Genomic DNA, 17,101 nt, shown 5'->3' on the forward strand with positions numbered 1-17,101 from the left:
CTAAATTGAATTACATAAGCTAAGGATAAGACAGAGTGGAGGTGCATATTCAACCAATCTTAGGACTGACGACCTTATGACGATGTTGATGATGATGATTATCATCACTTATGCGACCAATTTCTTCGTCAATTGATATTCATTAAGTAACATTAGTTTTTTGTTTGGTTTCCTTTGAACGAATCAACAGTAGCTATTGCTGTTTTGTCCCAATAAAATTAATGAAAATGAAACCATACGTTAGGAAAGTAATATGTATATTGCAGGATTCATTTCATCAAAATCAAATGATCATGATCTTTTTTATTGCGGGTTTTCCCCAAGAAAGCAAGAAATTTTGTTTTCATTATCGATTTAACGTAATAATCAATCAACTTTGAACCTTTGAGGAGGATGAATTTGAGAGGAGGAGTCTCGACTTCAGGAAACTTATTTTTTTCCTTCGTACGATTAGAAAGCATTCTGGATAGTTTAAGAAATTCAGATAAATATTTTCTGTCAGGATGGCGGGGGGTACAACGGGCTTGGGTGCTGGATTTTCGTGTTCGTTGGGTTACATATAGCGATGTTTTGAGGCCAGGTAAGATACTTGCAGTATTCACCTGAAGCCCCACCAGCTTTAAAATACCTCAATTACACATTCCTGTCTAACGGTATGTAGTCGTTTCGTACCGCACCTTCAGCAACAAATATTGCGTCCGTACCGTGTGTTGTGTTTGTACAGTAGTTTTAGTGAGTGAAAAAAAGGAATTTAACATTGATTCATTGAGAAAAATCGGTAAGTAGCCTTAATTTGATATGCCTTTTTATCCGAAAGAGATGTAACGTTTGGAGACTTCGATGATAGGTCAAGACAGAAACCTTAAAGATCTGACGTCGCGTCGTTGTACAGAACTATAGTATTATTATGGGCAGTAATAGTTAGTTATCCTTGAACATTGCAAGAAAGTACTTAGTATCAAGCTCGATTATTTCGAAAATTTATTCAAAAATGTACCATACCCTTGCATACTTCAGTGTCAGAAAGGATCAGACACAATATGACCAATGACGTCTACGTATAAACACGAGGAGCACGCTGTTTTTGGTCTTGTATCTAGTAGATAGATAGATGTAACTTATTAATTTTTGTTTGCTAAAGTTGAAATTGTAGTTATAATCGTTTTTAAATCATAAACCAAACTATTGGGGCAGACAGCAGTTCCTACATCTCCACCCAAACATATTTACATAATACGTGTGGTTGAGAATGTAGTAATACTCATGAATATTGCTGATTTGTATACAGGGTGTTAAAAATATGCATACTAATAAGTACAGTAGTCGTTGATTATGTGTCAACACGGAGAAAATGGAAAACGAAAATTTACTTAAATATTAAAGCGAGATTTACAATTAATTACAATTTGGACCCGAATTTGTAAAAATAAAATCCCAGCAGAAATAAATTTACTAGATATTTTAGTTGATATTACAAATTTAATTGCAATAATTAAGAAACTTGAAATAATTATTAATGAAACATGTCAAAATTGAGCTTATTACAAGTTACCTAATAAATTCACCTATTTCTATGAATAATTCAGTCAATTATAATCGAAAATTGTAATTTTTGCGTAATTGAAAAATAAAGATTAGGGACTATGACTAGGTACATATTATGGAGAAACCTCTGATATGTTTTTTACACAAATGAAGAGTTCGAAAAGCAGCTACAAACCTAATGTCAATGCAAGCTTTTATTTTAAAAATTGCTATTAATACGTACACGTAATTAAAATAGAAACTAGTAGTATCTACTTTGTAGTAGTTACATTGTGTACTTCTTCAACGATTGCTCTATTTTTTTTTATGAGTGATCCCCCAAATATTTCTAACATAAAGTTATTTTTATTACATGCACTTATTTTTAAATTCATATAACAGTTTAGCTATTAAACTGGTTTTTATAAATGGCCACAATAACAGTACCTTCAGTCGAAAAAATTAGCTAAAGGTAAATTAGGTAGAAAAACTCGTGTACTCGACTAAATAAAATTAAAACGTAGATAGAAATTTACATGTACATCATGGAATCATCTTCGTCTATTAATGGCATCATCGGGATAACGTAGTAACTTCGCAATTTAAATTAGTATTATTATTAATGCAATTATTAATCTGCGATTTCAAGGACATGCTAAACGGTTTGGTGACTGGTTTTACAAATTACATAAATATTATAAATACAAATGTTGAAACTTTAGTTTGGTTTGAAGGTAAACAGTATATAAGTAAACATATAATTATAGTATATGATAATAATGAAATCGATATTAGATTGTTACCAATTATCGTATTATTACTTTAGATTAATAAGACAATAAGTACAAGAATCATCTAACGGGGGACTAAGTCACTTGTACCCATTAACTGATTAGATACGAAAATATTTGGATTTAATGAGCTGTTTACTGTTTTGGAAACCCATTAACATTCTTTCAGTCCATTGGACCATTACGCCTATAGTGACATTAAAAATTATGTAAGTTACCTTTCTCCAAAAATATAGAATTTGATGCCGTCTGGTAATCTATTTATAGCAACAAAAGTTAATTTTGTAAGGGTAGCTACAAGTTAAAAGAATTGTTTTAACATATCACGCATTGAAGAGAAACTAGTTCCAATTTTTTACGATTATTGCCACAAAAAAAGATTTTTAATAAGTATGAAAATATCTTTGAGAAGTTAATTAATAGAATCGGTTTTTACAAAATAGGCAAGCTACTTCTTCATCATCATCACCATAGGTCGCCAGTCCTAGTTAGACCACTATTCTAAGCTAATCTTCGTATTTCCCTAAAAGTAGAACATCCCACATCCTTAAATACTTATGAACAGTAATCTAATCTATCTATCTCGCCTATTGCATATTGACTTCCATAGTGTCTTCTGTTATCCTATTTTTTTTTAATATTTTCTCATTTCTAATCTTCTCTATTCACAGTATTCTCATCTTTCGCACCCATATAGAGTCATGCTCCAGGCATAACTTTAACAATCTTTTTTGAATTTCTAAATTAACTGTTTCGAACATAGAATTCGCTTCTTTTTGTTAAGCGCGACTAGAACCTGCGCTATACCTTGTTTTATATTTCTATTTCTCTTTCCATCTTGAATTATCTGACTTCCTAGATACCAAAAATTAGCTACTACTTCTTCTTGCTTTCTAATATTTTTGTTTTACTTTTATTTATTTTCATATCAGTATTTTGTCAAAACTGCTTCTATTTTAGGTTATCGGTAACTTTTCCTTGTATATTGCCATATCGTCTACAAATCTTTGCATATCAATCTTTTGCCCCATGTATAGTACCTCTTATTGATATCTTTTTTGAGAGAAGAAGAATTATTGTTATTCCAATTTGTCCAAACTAGCCTCAAATCGACCATTTCTTCGAAAAGTGACTTTTTATTTTTAAAATTGTTAAAGAAGTTGAAATTAATTGCGAAACATAACTACGATTATACTATTGACATACATCATTAGGGCATATTATAGGCAGGTTTCCGCATTGTTGCAAAAAATTAAAAAGTTGTTTTATTACAAAAAAAATCCACAGTGAAGTAAGAGTCTGCTGTTTGCATTCTGTATAAAAACGTGTATCAACAACTTTCTTTTGCATAATCTCGCATATGAAAAGGTTTAAGTAGGCTAAATCTAATCTACAGCATGGATGTTACGTAACGATATGCGTTGGAGCATTTTTCATCACTATCTGACCATTTAATTCGAGCCTAAGTGAAAATCTTTCGAGGAGACATCAACAGTGGGTCAAGACAGTAACCTCGGTTACGTCTCATTAGTTATCGATTTGGTCAATAAATTTCAACGATCAATCATTGAAGAAGGAGATAATTAAGGGTAATGGGGCAGAATAAAATAGAATTTTTGGAATGGAATGCGAAAGTGAATTCTAAAGTACAATATGACTGTCTACAAAAGGGGATTTTATAATATGCCTACCTATTTGAATAAAGAGTATTACAAGTTCTGCATAATAACATCTAATTTCTGTTATTTGTAATTATTTTGTCTTAGATTTCTAAAGAACACATAAATAAAAAGAATAGGTAATTAATAGGTTAGTTTTATTAAAGACTAGCTGACCCGACAGTACTGTCTCAATCGATAAATAATAAAAGACCTAAACTTTTGTATAAAATAAACTTAAAACAAACAAAAGGAATCCATAATTAATCATCATCATCATAAGGTCGTCAGTCCTAAGACTGGTTGGACACGTACTTCCACTCTCTCCTATCCTGAGCTAATCTTCGCATTTCCCTATAACTAGAACAGCCCACATCCTTAACTATTTGCGAACAGTAATCCAATCTAGGTCTACCTCTACCCCTTCTAACTCCTGTTTCTGCCNTTTTCACCTTTTTATTATATTATCTATATCTTTCTGAAGGATAAATCACAAGCGGAAGCCACAGCGGTCGCTCTAAACGAGAAATAACTGTCGAGACGTGCCATGAGCAGCAATGAAATTTTAAGAGGTTGTCCGCCATCACAAATCATCCCTTCGTAATATAAAGCAACTTTAGATACCCAGTCTTGTTCGCCGTTTTTATTTCCACTTCCTAAAAAAACTACCAGTCCAGAGAAAACCAAACACTGTTTTGGTAAATTAGAAAACAGAAAGACGAATACAGAAAATTTTTTCTTTTAAATTATGTATGTCTTCAATATTGCTTAACGTGTTTTCTATTACTTCTTCACCTTCCATAATAGCAATTTTGTTTTAGAAGTAAAAGTAATTTACAATGGAAAATAACGATGTCGGAGAGATTTATTGCCTAGGTTCTAAATTTTATGGACCTCTTTTATAAACTCTGTAATGATGTACCTACGTTGGTAACAGATATTTTGCGAGTTATTTGATTTATTCTTAGTTTGAAACAGATACCGTTTGCAAGGCAAGAACGTTTTAACAATTATAGTTAGTCCGAATGAGGCCTACTGTTTGCCACATATTTCTTTTGACAGTTTTGTTACAGCATTAAAGCTAAATGAGATCGGAATTTTAAAATGGAATTTTGTTGCTCACTGACCAATACTGTTTTAGAAGGAAAAAGATAAATGGGAAGACCGGGACGAAGTTTGGTGCAACAAATTAAGGAAACAGTGGAAGTCAAGAAGTCAAAAAGAAGAGAGACTATAAATAGAATTACAACAGTAGAATCAATAAATAACTTCTAATCAAAACTTAGTATTTATTATAAATTGCTTTACTTGGTGCTTAGTTTTTCTATTTCAGATATTCTGTCTCTATATGAGGACCGGAGTTTTCAAAATATACAAGAAACAGGAAAATCTTGATGTACTGAAAACTCAAAAATTTCAATTTCATGTGAAATATTGTTATGTCCATATACACTTGATATTAAAAAGCCAACATTCATTTCTGTTCATTTTCAAATTTCTTCAGTTATTTTTAAGTTATGACTTTAGCGTAGACATATAGCGCCTCTGATAATTAAGCAATGTGAGTAAAATCAAATAGATTAGAAATTCATTTACGGGTAGCATACCCCTATTTCTAACATGGATGGGTCGTGGTCGAGAAGAGACAAATGAAGACAGAGAAGAAGTGATAGATTCTGATTATCTATGGGATATAACTACCGCAGCCAACATTTGCGTAAATGATCCAAAAAAACCACAGAAGAACTTGGATAGGAGCAAATGGTCCCGAAATCGAACCGGCTCGTCGCTAAACTGTTACGACTGCTAATTAAATCACCTTGCTGGGTGCAATTCGTTGCTACAAAGAAATCTCTAGTTTTTTAACGAAGTATTTCCAGGATATATATTAAAAGCGGTCAATTTATGTCACCAGTGTCATGCCTTATATGTCTTGTTCCAAAACATTGCAAATTGTTACATATCGAACTATATATTTTGCGAAATCAAGATTGATAGATTCTGATTATCTATGGGATATAACTACCGCAGCCAACATTTGCCTAAATGATCAAAAAAAACCACAGAAGAACTTGGACCGGAGCAAATGGTTCCGAAACCGAACCGGCTCGGCGCTAAACTACTACGATTGCTAATTAAATCACCTTGCTGGGTACAATTCGTTGCTACAAAGAAGTCTCTAGTTTTTTTAAAAGACTATTTCCAAGACATATATTAAAACCGGTCAATTTATATCACCAGTGTCATGCCTAATAAGTCTTGTTCCAAAACATTGCAAATTGTTACATATCGAACTATATATTTTGACAAATCAAGATTGATAGATTCTGATTATCTATGGGATATAACTACCGCAGCCAACATTTGTGTAAATGATCCAAAAAAACCACAGAAGAACTTGGACAGGAGCAAATGGTCCCGAAATCGAACCGGCTCGTCGCTAAACTGTTACGACTGCTAATTAAATCACCTTGCTGGGTGCAATTCGTTGCTACAAAGAAATCTCTAGTTTTTTAACGAAGTATTTCCAGGATATATATTAAAAGCGGTCAATTTATGTCACCAGTGTCATGCCTAATAAGTCTTGTTCCAAAACATTGCAAATTGTTACATATCGAACTATATATATTGGGAATTCAAGATTTTGAGGAATTTAATTATAAACTAACTGTGAAGTGCCTAACATTCATAATATTTTGATTAATTCGTCTAACTCATGATACCGTAACGGTTTCGTACATAGAAATCGGACGATCCAGTTCGTTTATCCAGTTATTAAAGGCGGCATTAGACAGTTGTAATCCGTAATTAAATTCTCGAAAGTTTCGCACAATACAATTCTCGGAACAAATACACACGAATATATTATAGGAACGTGTATTCTGTATAGTTAGTACGTCTATTAAAGCAAGTGCCATTGGGTTTACTCCTTTTCCAAGTAGGTACAATGGGTCGTGACTTAACAACTTTATTATTAAAACACTTCATCTCAACACTTCAGTGAATAATGTTATTATTGTATTGTGTGCTAAACACAGAGTCGACAGAAATCATTAATATATTTATTACTATGATAGTAACCGCGTCGCTTTGTTCACCAAACAAAATGCATGTGCGACCGGTTTATCATGCCCACAGATCTCTTGTACCTTAACACTCTGGTACCAACAACATCACCACCACTATTACCACGGCTAAACTTAAAAAGAAACCACGGACAATCCGACAACCGATCTACTACAACTACAACAACAACAACAACAACGGCATATGGCAACAGTTATTAGTACAATTGCTTCTTAATCTACTCCCCACTGATCGAGAGCCGTCCGTCTTAAAGACTTTATTAAGTTAAAGTACCGACAAATAACGATTAACTAGTGGACGGACCCAAGTAACATAGGAGTTCAATTTCCAAAGAAATAGCGATACTAATTTGGAATTAATTGAAACTGGTCTTTATGCTATACGTGGCATGATTTGGAGCCGAAACTGAGCAGAATTGAGCGAGCCTCAAGGATTGCAGAAGATTCTGTATCGTGTTTTATTGGAACATGTGACTAAAAAGACTTTGCCAATCGAAGCGGTTTATTATACACAACAATCGCATATTAAAGCAATCACCATAGAATGTATTTTGAAAAGATGGCATGCATTTGAAGCAAAACTGAGCCAAATTCAGCGAGTTGTAGGAACTGGTTGAAGATATGCTGCCTGATCATCATAAGGTCGTCAGTCTTAAGACTGGTGGGACACGCACCTCCGCTATTTCCTATCCTGAGCTAATCTTTGCATTTCCCTAAAACTAGAACATTGCACATCCTTAATTATTTGCGAACAGTAATGTAATCTAGGTCTACCTCTATTACTCTTAACTCCTGTTTCTTCCTCTAATATGTTTTTGACTAGACCTTTATGCCTGAGACCTATCTTGCCTATTTTTTATTGACTTCCATACAGTCCTCTGTTCTAAAACCTCTTCATTTCTAACCTTCTCTACCCACTGTATCATGACCTCTTTTTATTGAAGGTTACTCGACCCTGCGCTATCTGCTTTATATCCCTACAACTCCTTCCGTCCTGACTTGTCTGACTTCCTAGAAACTTAATGTCAGCCACTACTTCTAATCTTTTTTCTCCTATCTTCATTTTCGCTCTTTTCTTACTTTTTGTCCCTTTACATACCACTATTTTTTTTATTTTTATTTATTTGTCAATACCGCTCCCATTTTATCTATCTCTAATTCCTCCTTACCAAATGCGGTGCCTGATGAAGATTAATTTTAACCACATATGTAAAAGGATCTTTATCGAAGCGATTTACGCCAAGTTTATCATTCGCTGTGTATTGTTTGTAGGTACCAAAACACTAATTAGTGTTACTGGCACTTTTCAATTCTAATTTTGAACAGTCGGCATGTTTTGAATCGAAACTGATAGAGCAAAATTCAATGGGCCACAGATGAGACACACTGTTTGATGAGAATAATTTAACCCACTTGTCTAGAAAGACTATTTATCGAAATGGCTTATGCTATCATATCGACATCCCCTGTAGTAGTATCAAAAACATCGGCAATCGTTAGCGCAAATATTTTTTGAAAGGAATAAATGCGGTTACTCAAAACTATACGTTGCAGTTGATACGTTTTCGAGTAGGAACTGAGTATGATTCAGCGTGCTGCAAGACAGTGCTGGAGATAAGTATTTTGAGACACATTTGTCGTCCACTTAATATACCTCCAGATCATTTTTATATACTTCCAGCTGATTTTTTCATAGATTTAGACGAACTAGAAACGATTTATTAAAGAGATTAGGTTGTATGTTTTTGAGTGGAAACCAAGTAGAATTGAGTGTACCGAAAGTGAGAACTGCATACATATGCTGTACTTATTATACCAAAGATACCAATCTTCTTCTGGCAGATGCCAGAATATTTTGTGATAGAGTTAATGACAGGAACTGGGAACCATCTTCTATAGATTGCATGCATTTGAGCCAAAACCAAGTTGAATTCAGTGGAACCAAGTAATATATATGTTCAATTAAATTAAAATGAACACAAAATGTCTTACACATGATTTTCAGTCGTTTTTAGTTATCTATAAAGTAGAACTAAGCAAAAATTTCTTTTTCTATTCGTGCGTGTAAGTACATACATCAGTTGAATTTATCCGAAAATGTCATTAAGCTTAAATAAACTGAATCGTTTCTGGGTAAAGTAATCTTGTTTGTAGTCGTCGTCGTGCCGGCGACGATTGCTGGCAAAAGGGAAGGTAGAAAAGAAGGAAGCAGGGGAATAAACCAAAAACCTCATTTTCCATTATATCAAACATAATTCCCCGACGAAAGTCACATTAAAGGAGCTGTAAATCCCCCGTGATACCCAGCATATTGAACACAGAAACAATTCTAATGCTACCACGACCCCGCCGCGAAAACTAATTTAAATTAAATCCTAGTGAATTACCCCGAGTGTTTCGCCACCGTTCCGAACGAGCGGCACATTCGCACTTCTCCCTTTCCGCACGACTAATGGAATTCGATTTGTCAGTGCCGCTCGGCCCAAGTACCCACTGCTTTATGCTACAATTTAAATTAAATCCGGTTGAATTGCCATGGAAACCGTCAGCCATAAATGCTACTTCTAAGGAATTAAGATGCTGAAATATTACGCGGGGTACGATTTTTATTTGAAGCGTGGGCTTTGTGTATTAAAAAAGGTAACGCCCTCCGATTTACATCAACTTGATGCTTAAATGCACCAAGTCGTAATAATAAGAAACAAATTCACCAACGTACACCAAAGTGAAAAGGAATTGAGAATAACCCGTGACGGGGACAGGGATATGAAACAAAACGGGAACGACATGCGAACTAGAGGTTTAGACCATTCGGGAAGACGCTGGTTCGATTCCGGATCCATCTACCTTGGTCCAAGATTTTCTGGGGATTCTTTGGATCACTTTGGCAAATGCTGGGCCAGTAATAGTCCACAGATAATCTTTCACTCTCTTCCATCTTCATTTCGTCCGTCTCATCTTTCTCACCCGAACCATCACCCACCCATTCCCACAATTCCTGGTGCAGTAATATTCCACAGATAATCATTCATTCTCTTCTGTCTTCATTTCGTCCGTCTCATTTTTCTCCGCCATAAACCACTACCCACCAATTCCCACGATTCCTGAAAGGAGGCTGAAGCGGGTCTTCGGCCCTACCTGCCGGCGTAGTCCGGAGGGACTGCCCGCCCACCAGCATTAGTGGCTGATGGGAATGAAACACCCAAAAGTTTTTTTTTTTATCATTGAAGAGTGGTAGTGATTTTAAAATCTTGCAACACAGTTAGTGTTCCATCGGAATGGTGAAGCTGTAGGAAGAAGTCACTCAGTTTAGCCCGCCATTAACAACATGGACTGCATATACAGTTTCAAGGTGCGTGGATTACAAGTATATCTTAAAGTGATAGGACGTCCTTTTTAAGATTGCTGCTATCTCATCTAATACTCATAAGAGTTTATTTTCCCGAAAAAAGCATGTCTCTGACACTTAAAATCTGTAACATATTCCACAGATAGTCTCTAGCTGCCTTCTGTCTTTATTTCGTCCGTCTCAAGTTTCTCACCCACCCATTTCCACGATATTGGAGGAGGCTGGAGATGGCCTTCGGGTCTACCCTCCGGCATAGTCCAGAGGTACTGGCCACCCAGTAGCATTCGTAGCATGTGGGAACGAAATCCCAAAAGTTTTAACGTTTTCTTTTGTAATAGCTTCATATGTTCATTACTCCATTGTAGTAAGCTTTAATATTTTACCAGTTTATTGACCAGTATAATTTTAAATAAGGTAGACTTCTACTCTTATTTAGTGTGCCTCTGACTATAGAATCCTCTTAGGAAAAAGAACGGCCAATTGAAAATAAAACGAAAGCAAACCAAAGTAGTAACTGAAGTAATCGAAGATGCAGTAGTATTGGTAACAATTATTTTAGTCAAAAATGAGGAATATGACACTGTACAATATACACGTAGAGAATAAAAATCGTTGGACGTCATCAGCACAAGCAATTATGATAAATGTATGAAGACATTCCAAGTAACCAAGATTGTGTGGAAAACAGATGGATGTTAACGTTAGTATAACCAGATTCGAATACTTTACTATTTTTATAGAAATTAACTTCACTGTTGCACTAGGACGTAGACGAATGCAGGTTTCATGACATCATTTCTGAAGTTAGCTCCGCAAATGTCAAACTTCAGCAGTACTGCCAACTTTTCTTTTTTAACGGATATGGTTAGGGTCATAATGTTCCGGTTGAAAGAAATAATACGGACGAAGTGAGAAGAAGACTTAATTTGAAGATAATGGGTCTAGAAAGCATCATCACTCATTAAGTATTTGGCATTGGTTGTATAGGAAAAGTCGGAGCCATCATAACGTAATTCTTTTGTGTTCGAAATGGTTAATAGGTTATGTAGGCACAAATAGGTACCCAGGAGATTTTGGCTAACTATCTTGGATAAGTAGTACCTATCCACTTTTAATCACAAGATGGTTATTGCAATAAGTATCATAAAGATATATTGGGTTGACGCTAATGTTGACGACAGCTGGTTGATGATGTTATAGCACCATCATCAAATTATTATCTGCGAGCTTCAATTTCAGGATTTAATAAGAGTCATAGAAGATTTGAACAATACAATTAAATTATTTGGACCGTATCCAACAACCATTAAGATGATTAGGTATCACAGCACATATTTAGGATTCATATTTTATAAATCTACATTAGGCATTATGATCCCCTTCCCCCATTTGTGGTGAACCACTGTAAGAATTTTCTAAAATTGGTATAAAAGTTTTGCTTGAAATATGACGATGATGTGTCAGATACACTTTCAGACCAATTACTACCTTGAAGAAGGGCTCTTCAACTTAGTAGTCTTTCTGAAGTTACTAAAGGTTGCAGCCTGCTTCTAATCATTCCACAGTTATTGTCGTGAATGCGAAAAGGTTTTTCTCTTCAACATTGAAAAGTATTAAAAGTTGTAACTATTTATAATCTAGTAAGTATTATCCACGGAGTGCCGTGGAGAATAAAGAAATTGAGCTTCTCATCTCAAGTACAACTTTAATTGAAAAACAATGAAGCCAAAAAATTGATTTTCAGAATTGGTGACAACAAATTTATTTCTCTTTCCGATACCTAAATTTTGCATTTTCTGCTCGCTTCACCCATTTTCCTTTTGTCACTATCGGGGATTTTCTAACATATGCTTTAAAAATCTTGGAGTATTTGCTAAAGGATATTTAAAACCGAAACAGTAAAGTTTGTGGAAAGCACATTATTAGATTGGCATGCTCTGTTGATGAATTTGGGATCTAAATGTAGCATTTATCGTTTTTTGATGGTGTCGATTTGGATTTCGAAATGGAGAGGAACTTGTAGAATGTAGACAAACATGAAAAACTTTTGTTTCTCCTGTTTTTAATTAAAAAGAAGTACCTACATTAAATTGTACCGCACGGATTCGTTATCGATAATATAATGAAGGTCCTGATGAAGAGTAATCGATTCAATTTCGTGAAACGTCAACTTTTATTGTTCGCAACAGCAACCCAATTTATTTTTCAGAAAACTTGTTATCAATCTAATTCACTTATACCACACTTTCCAATTATAGTATCAGTTTATCAGTAAACATATTTGATCTAAACAAACATGAGTGCATGAAATTCTATTTAACTTATTATCTGTGTGTATTAATTTATCGGCAGGATTGTAGGTAACATCAGGCGACCAGCTATGCCAACTTTGAATAAAATAATGTTAATCTTCGAAATGGTCCTATTCTAATGAAACATAATTTATCCATTAGAAACGATAAACAGAGGTTTAAGTGCCCTTACAACAAACAGATATTCATGTAAAGTCGGTTGTTCTTCGAACGCAATTCAGGATTCATATACATATTTAAATGCAGTCAGTCATGTGCATTTACGATGCACTTAACCTTACAAAAAGTCCTTTGATAAGTGGGTAGCGCTATGTTACGCCACGCCTATTTGTTTCTTGGCAACGACTTCCTTTGTCATTCTAATGAGCAATAGTTAAAAGCTTTGCAAACTGACTGAATAGTCAGGTTCTACTGATTGGAAGCTCAATTCTTCAAAGCTTTTGATTTTTCTTGTTAAAATTAAAGGAACGAAAAAATTAAAGGCCAGGATTGATAAAAACATGTAGGATAAGTATAAATATAAGCTATGTTATGGTCAATCGGATATACATATGTCCCTGCCTCCAGTAAGCTCATTACAAAGCTTCTTACCAATTGGAATAGTGTTATGACTCATAACTAAAAATCCTCAAAAATTTTTGGGTTTGATTTTCAAATAAGTAGCAGCAGTAGGTACTTTTGGGATGGACATATGGAGCTTTAGAAAAGTCATTGTTCAAGTTGAATTTTTCAAAATTAACAGAATAATTGTCAAATGTACCGTTTTTTCGCTTTTACTACTAGTAACTTCACCTTTTTTTTTGTTTTAAGTAATCTTGACTCATTATAAACCTAATGTGGTATTGTTTTACACAAAAAGCTCATAAAAAGCTTCGTTCAGTATTAGGAATTAATTTGCAATTTTGCCTTTTTTGAATTTCATTATGTCCACTTTTTTTACTATTTTCCAAGTAAAATTCAAATAAAAAGCATTAAAACTGTTTCAATTGGTTGCTAATTTTTCAAACAAAACAACTTAGGTGCCATCTATGATGCTTGCTGTCAGTTTAAGTTACCGATTTTTAACACTCTCTACAGAATTGAAGTGTTTCCTGTTTTCCAAAGTTGGACTAAGATGAAAAACAGTTTTCGTTTTAATCTAGAAAGAAAATTTGCAGGAAAATTTTCTTCGGAAAATCGGAGAATTGATTTGAAAGGCAGAAAAAGAAAAGGAATTTGTATCAAAAAAGTTTGAAAAGGAAGTTTCATATCGGAGGTTTTCAAAAAGGAAAGGATAATCCTTAAGTGACATATTACCATATTACTGACAAAGTTTAAATAAGTTTGTAACAAAAATTGTAATTTCCATTTAATGCAAGCAAAATAATTAATAATCAATACGTTTCGTTTTTCTTAAACATCCAGCTCCAATAATGTCAACATCTGTTTTNGAAGAGTCTGTATCGTGTTTTATTGGAACATGTGACTAAAAAGACTGCCAATCGAAGCGGTTTATTATACACAACAACTGCATATTAAAGCAAACACCATCATCATTTAGAATGTATTTTGAAAAGATGGCATGCATTTGAAGCAAAACTTAGCCAAATTCAGCGAGTTGTAGGAACTGGTTGAAGATATGCTGCCTAATCATCGTCAGTCTTAAGACTGGTGGGACACGCACCTCCACTATTTCCTATCCTGAGCTAATCTTCGAATTTCCCTAAAACTAGAACATTGCACATCCTTAACGTACAAATTTTAAGACAAAAAAGATTTAGAGTACACNACCTAGATTAAATGACTGTTTACAAATAGTTAAGGATGTGGGATGCTCCATTTTTTAGGACTGACGATCTTATGATGATAATGATGGTTATCGTCAGTATTAGGAAGAATAGGAGAACAGAGGTCATTTTGGAATTAAATAGGAAATAGGCGAGATCGGTTGCTAGGACACCTTCTCAGGCATGAAGGGATAGTTAGAGTAGTAGAGATAAACCTAGATTAGATTACTGTGGGTTGTTCTGGTTTTGGAGAAATGCAAAGATTAGCTCAGGAGAAAGAATGCAGGTGCGTGTCCAAACAGTTTTAGGACTGATGAGTTTATGATGATGATGGTTATTATCACTATTAGGAGGAATAGGAGAACAGAGCTCACTATGGAAGTGAATAAGAAATTGGCGAGATAGGTTGGTGTGAAACCTTCTCAGACATGAAGGGATAGTTAGAGACATTTTAAAACCAAAAGCTGGAGTTTGGAGGAGTGGAGGTAGACCCAGATTATATTAATTTAGCTAAGGATAAGATAGATTGGAGGTGCGTGTTTTTAGCTAACATTAAGGCTGACGACCTTATGAAGATGATGATGGATTATTATCACTATTAGAAAGAAAAGGAAAACGCAGGTCACTAAGGAAGTCAATATGAAAATGAACGAGATAGGTTGGAAGGACACCTTCTCAGCTATGAAGGGATAGTTAGAGGAGTAGTGATAAACCTAGATTAGATTATTGTTCACAAATAGTTAAGGATGTGCGTTGTCGTAGTTTTGGAGAAATGCGAAAATCAGCTCAGAGTAAGAAAGAATGGAGGTACGTGTCCAAACAGTTTTAGGACTGACAACCTCATGATGATGATGATGGTTATCATCACTGTTAGGAAGAATATTAGGAGAACAGGGGTCACTATGAAAGTCAATAAGAAATAGACGAGATAGGTTGATAGGTTCTCAGGTATGAAGGGCTAGTTAGAGAAGTAGAGATAAACCTAGATTAAATGACTGTTCACAAATAGTTAAGGATGCGGGATGCTCCATTTTTAGGACTGACGATCTTATGATGATGATGATGATGATGGTTACCGTCAGTATTAGGAAGAATAGGAGAACAGAGGTCACTTTGGAATTCAATACGAAATAGGCGAGATCGGTTGCTAGGACACCTTCTCAGGCATGACGGGATAGTTAGAGTAGTAAAGATAAACCTAGATTAGATTACTGTGCATAAATAGTTAAGGATGTGGGTTGTTCTGGTTTTGGAGAAATGCAAAGGTTAACTCAGGATAAGAAAGAATGCAGGTGCGTATCCAAACAGTTTTTAGGACTTATGACTTTATGATGATGGTTATCATCACTATTAGGAGGAATAGGAGAACAGAGCTCACTATGGAAGTGAATCAGAAATTGGTGAGATAGGTTGGTGTGAAACCTTCTCAGACATGAAGGGATAGTTAGAAACATTTTAAAACCAAAAGCTGGAGTTTGGAGGAGTGGAGGTAGACCCAGATTATATTAATTTAGCTAAGGATAAGATAGATTGGAGGTGCGTGTTTTTAGCTAACATTAAGGCTGACGACCTTATGAAGATGATGATGGATTATTATCACTATTAGAAAGAAAAGGAAAACGCAGGTCACTAAGGAAGTCAATATGAAAATGAACGAGATAGGTTGGAAGGACACCTTCTCAGCTATGAAGGGATAGTTAGAGGAGTAGTGATAAACCTAGATTAGATTACTGTTTACAAATAGTTAAGGATGTGCGTTGTCGTAGTTTTGGAGAAATGCGAAAATCAGCTCAGAGTAAGAAAGAATGGAGGTACCTACGTGTCCAAACAGTTTTAGGACTGACGACCTCATGATGATGATGATGGTTATCATCACTGTTAGGAAGAATATTAGGAAAACAGAGCTCGCCATGGAAGTCAATAAGAAATAGGCGAGATAGGTTGGTAGGACACCTTCTCAAGCTTGAAGGGATAGTTAGATACATCTTAAAAGTCAAAGCAGGAGTTTGGAGGAGTGGAGGTAGATCTAAATTGAATTACATAAGCTAAGGATAAGACAGAGTGGAGGTGCATATTCAACCAATCTTAGGACTGACGACCTTATGACGATGTTGATGATGATGATTATCATCACTTATGCGACCAATTTCTTCGTCAATTGATATTCATTAAGTAACATTAGTTTTTTGTTTGGTTTCCTTTGAACGAATCAACAGTAGCTATTGCTGTTTTGTCCCAATAAAATTAATGAAAATGAAACCATACGTTAGGAAAGTAATATGTATATTGCAGGATTCATTTCATCAAAATCAAATGATCATGATCTTTTTTATTGCGGGTTTTCCCCAAGAAAGCAAGAAATTTTGTTTTCATTATCGATTTAACGTAATAATCAATCAACTTTGAACCTTTGAGGAGGATGAATTTGAGAGGAGGAGTCTCGACTTCAGGAAACTTATTTTTTTCCTTCGTACGATTAGAAAGCATTCTGGACAGTTTAAGAAATTCAGATAAATATTTTCTGTCAGGATGGCGGGGGGTACAACGGGCTTGGGTGCTGGATTTTCGTGTTCGTTGGGTTACATATAGCGATGTTTTGAGGCCAGGTAAGATAC

General features: G+C 34.9%; 1 protein-coding gene across 1 annotated transcript in view; it reads left to right on the top strand.

Moving 5' to 3' along the window:
- The first annotated feature begins 627 nt into the window (after window positions 1-627).
- The window catches only part of LOC108737802 (unconventional myosin-XV), a 72,606-nt gene continuing 56,132 nt past the window's right edge, over window positions 628-17,101 (top strand). The window contains exon 1 of the mRNA XM_025980620.1: window positions 628-778. The gene's annotated coding sequence lies outside the window, so the exon portion shown is untranslated. The remainder of the gene's footprint in view (window positions 779-17,101) is intronic.

This window comes from Agrilus planipennis, unplaced genomic scaffold (genome assembly GCF_000699045.2).
Source record: "Agrilus planipennis isolate EAB-ADULT unplaced genomic scaffold, Apla_2.0 scaffold3, whole genome shotgun sequence".
Classification (NCBI taxonomy): Eukaryota; Metazoa; Arthropoda; class Insecta; order Coleoptera; family Buprestidae; genus Agrilus; species Agrilus planipennis.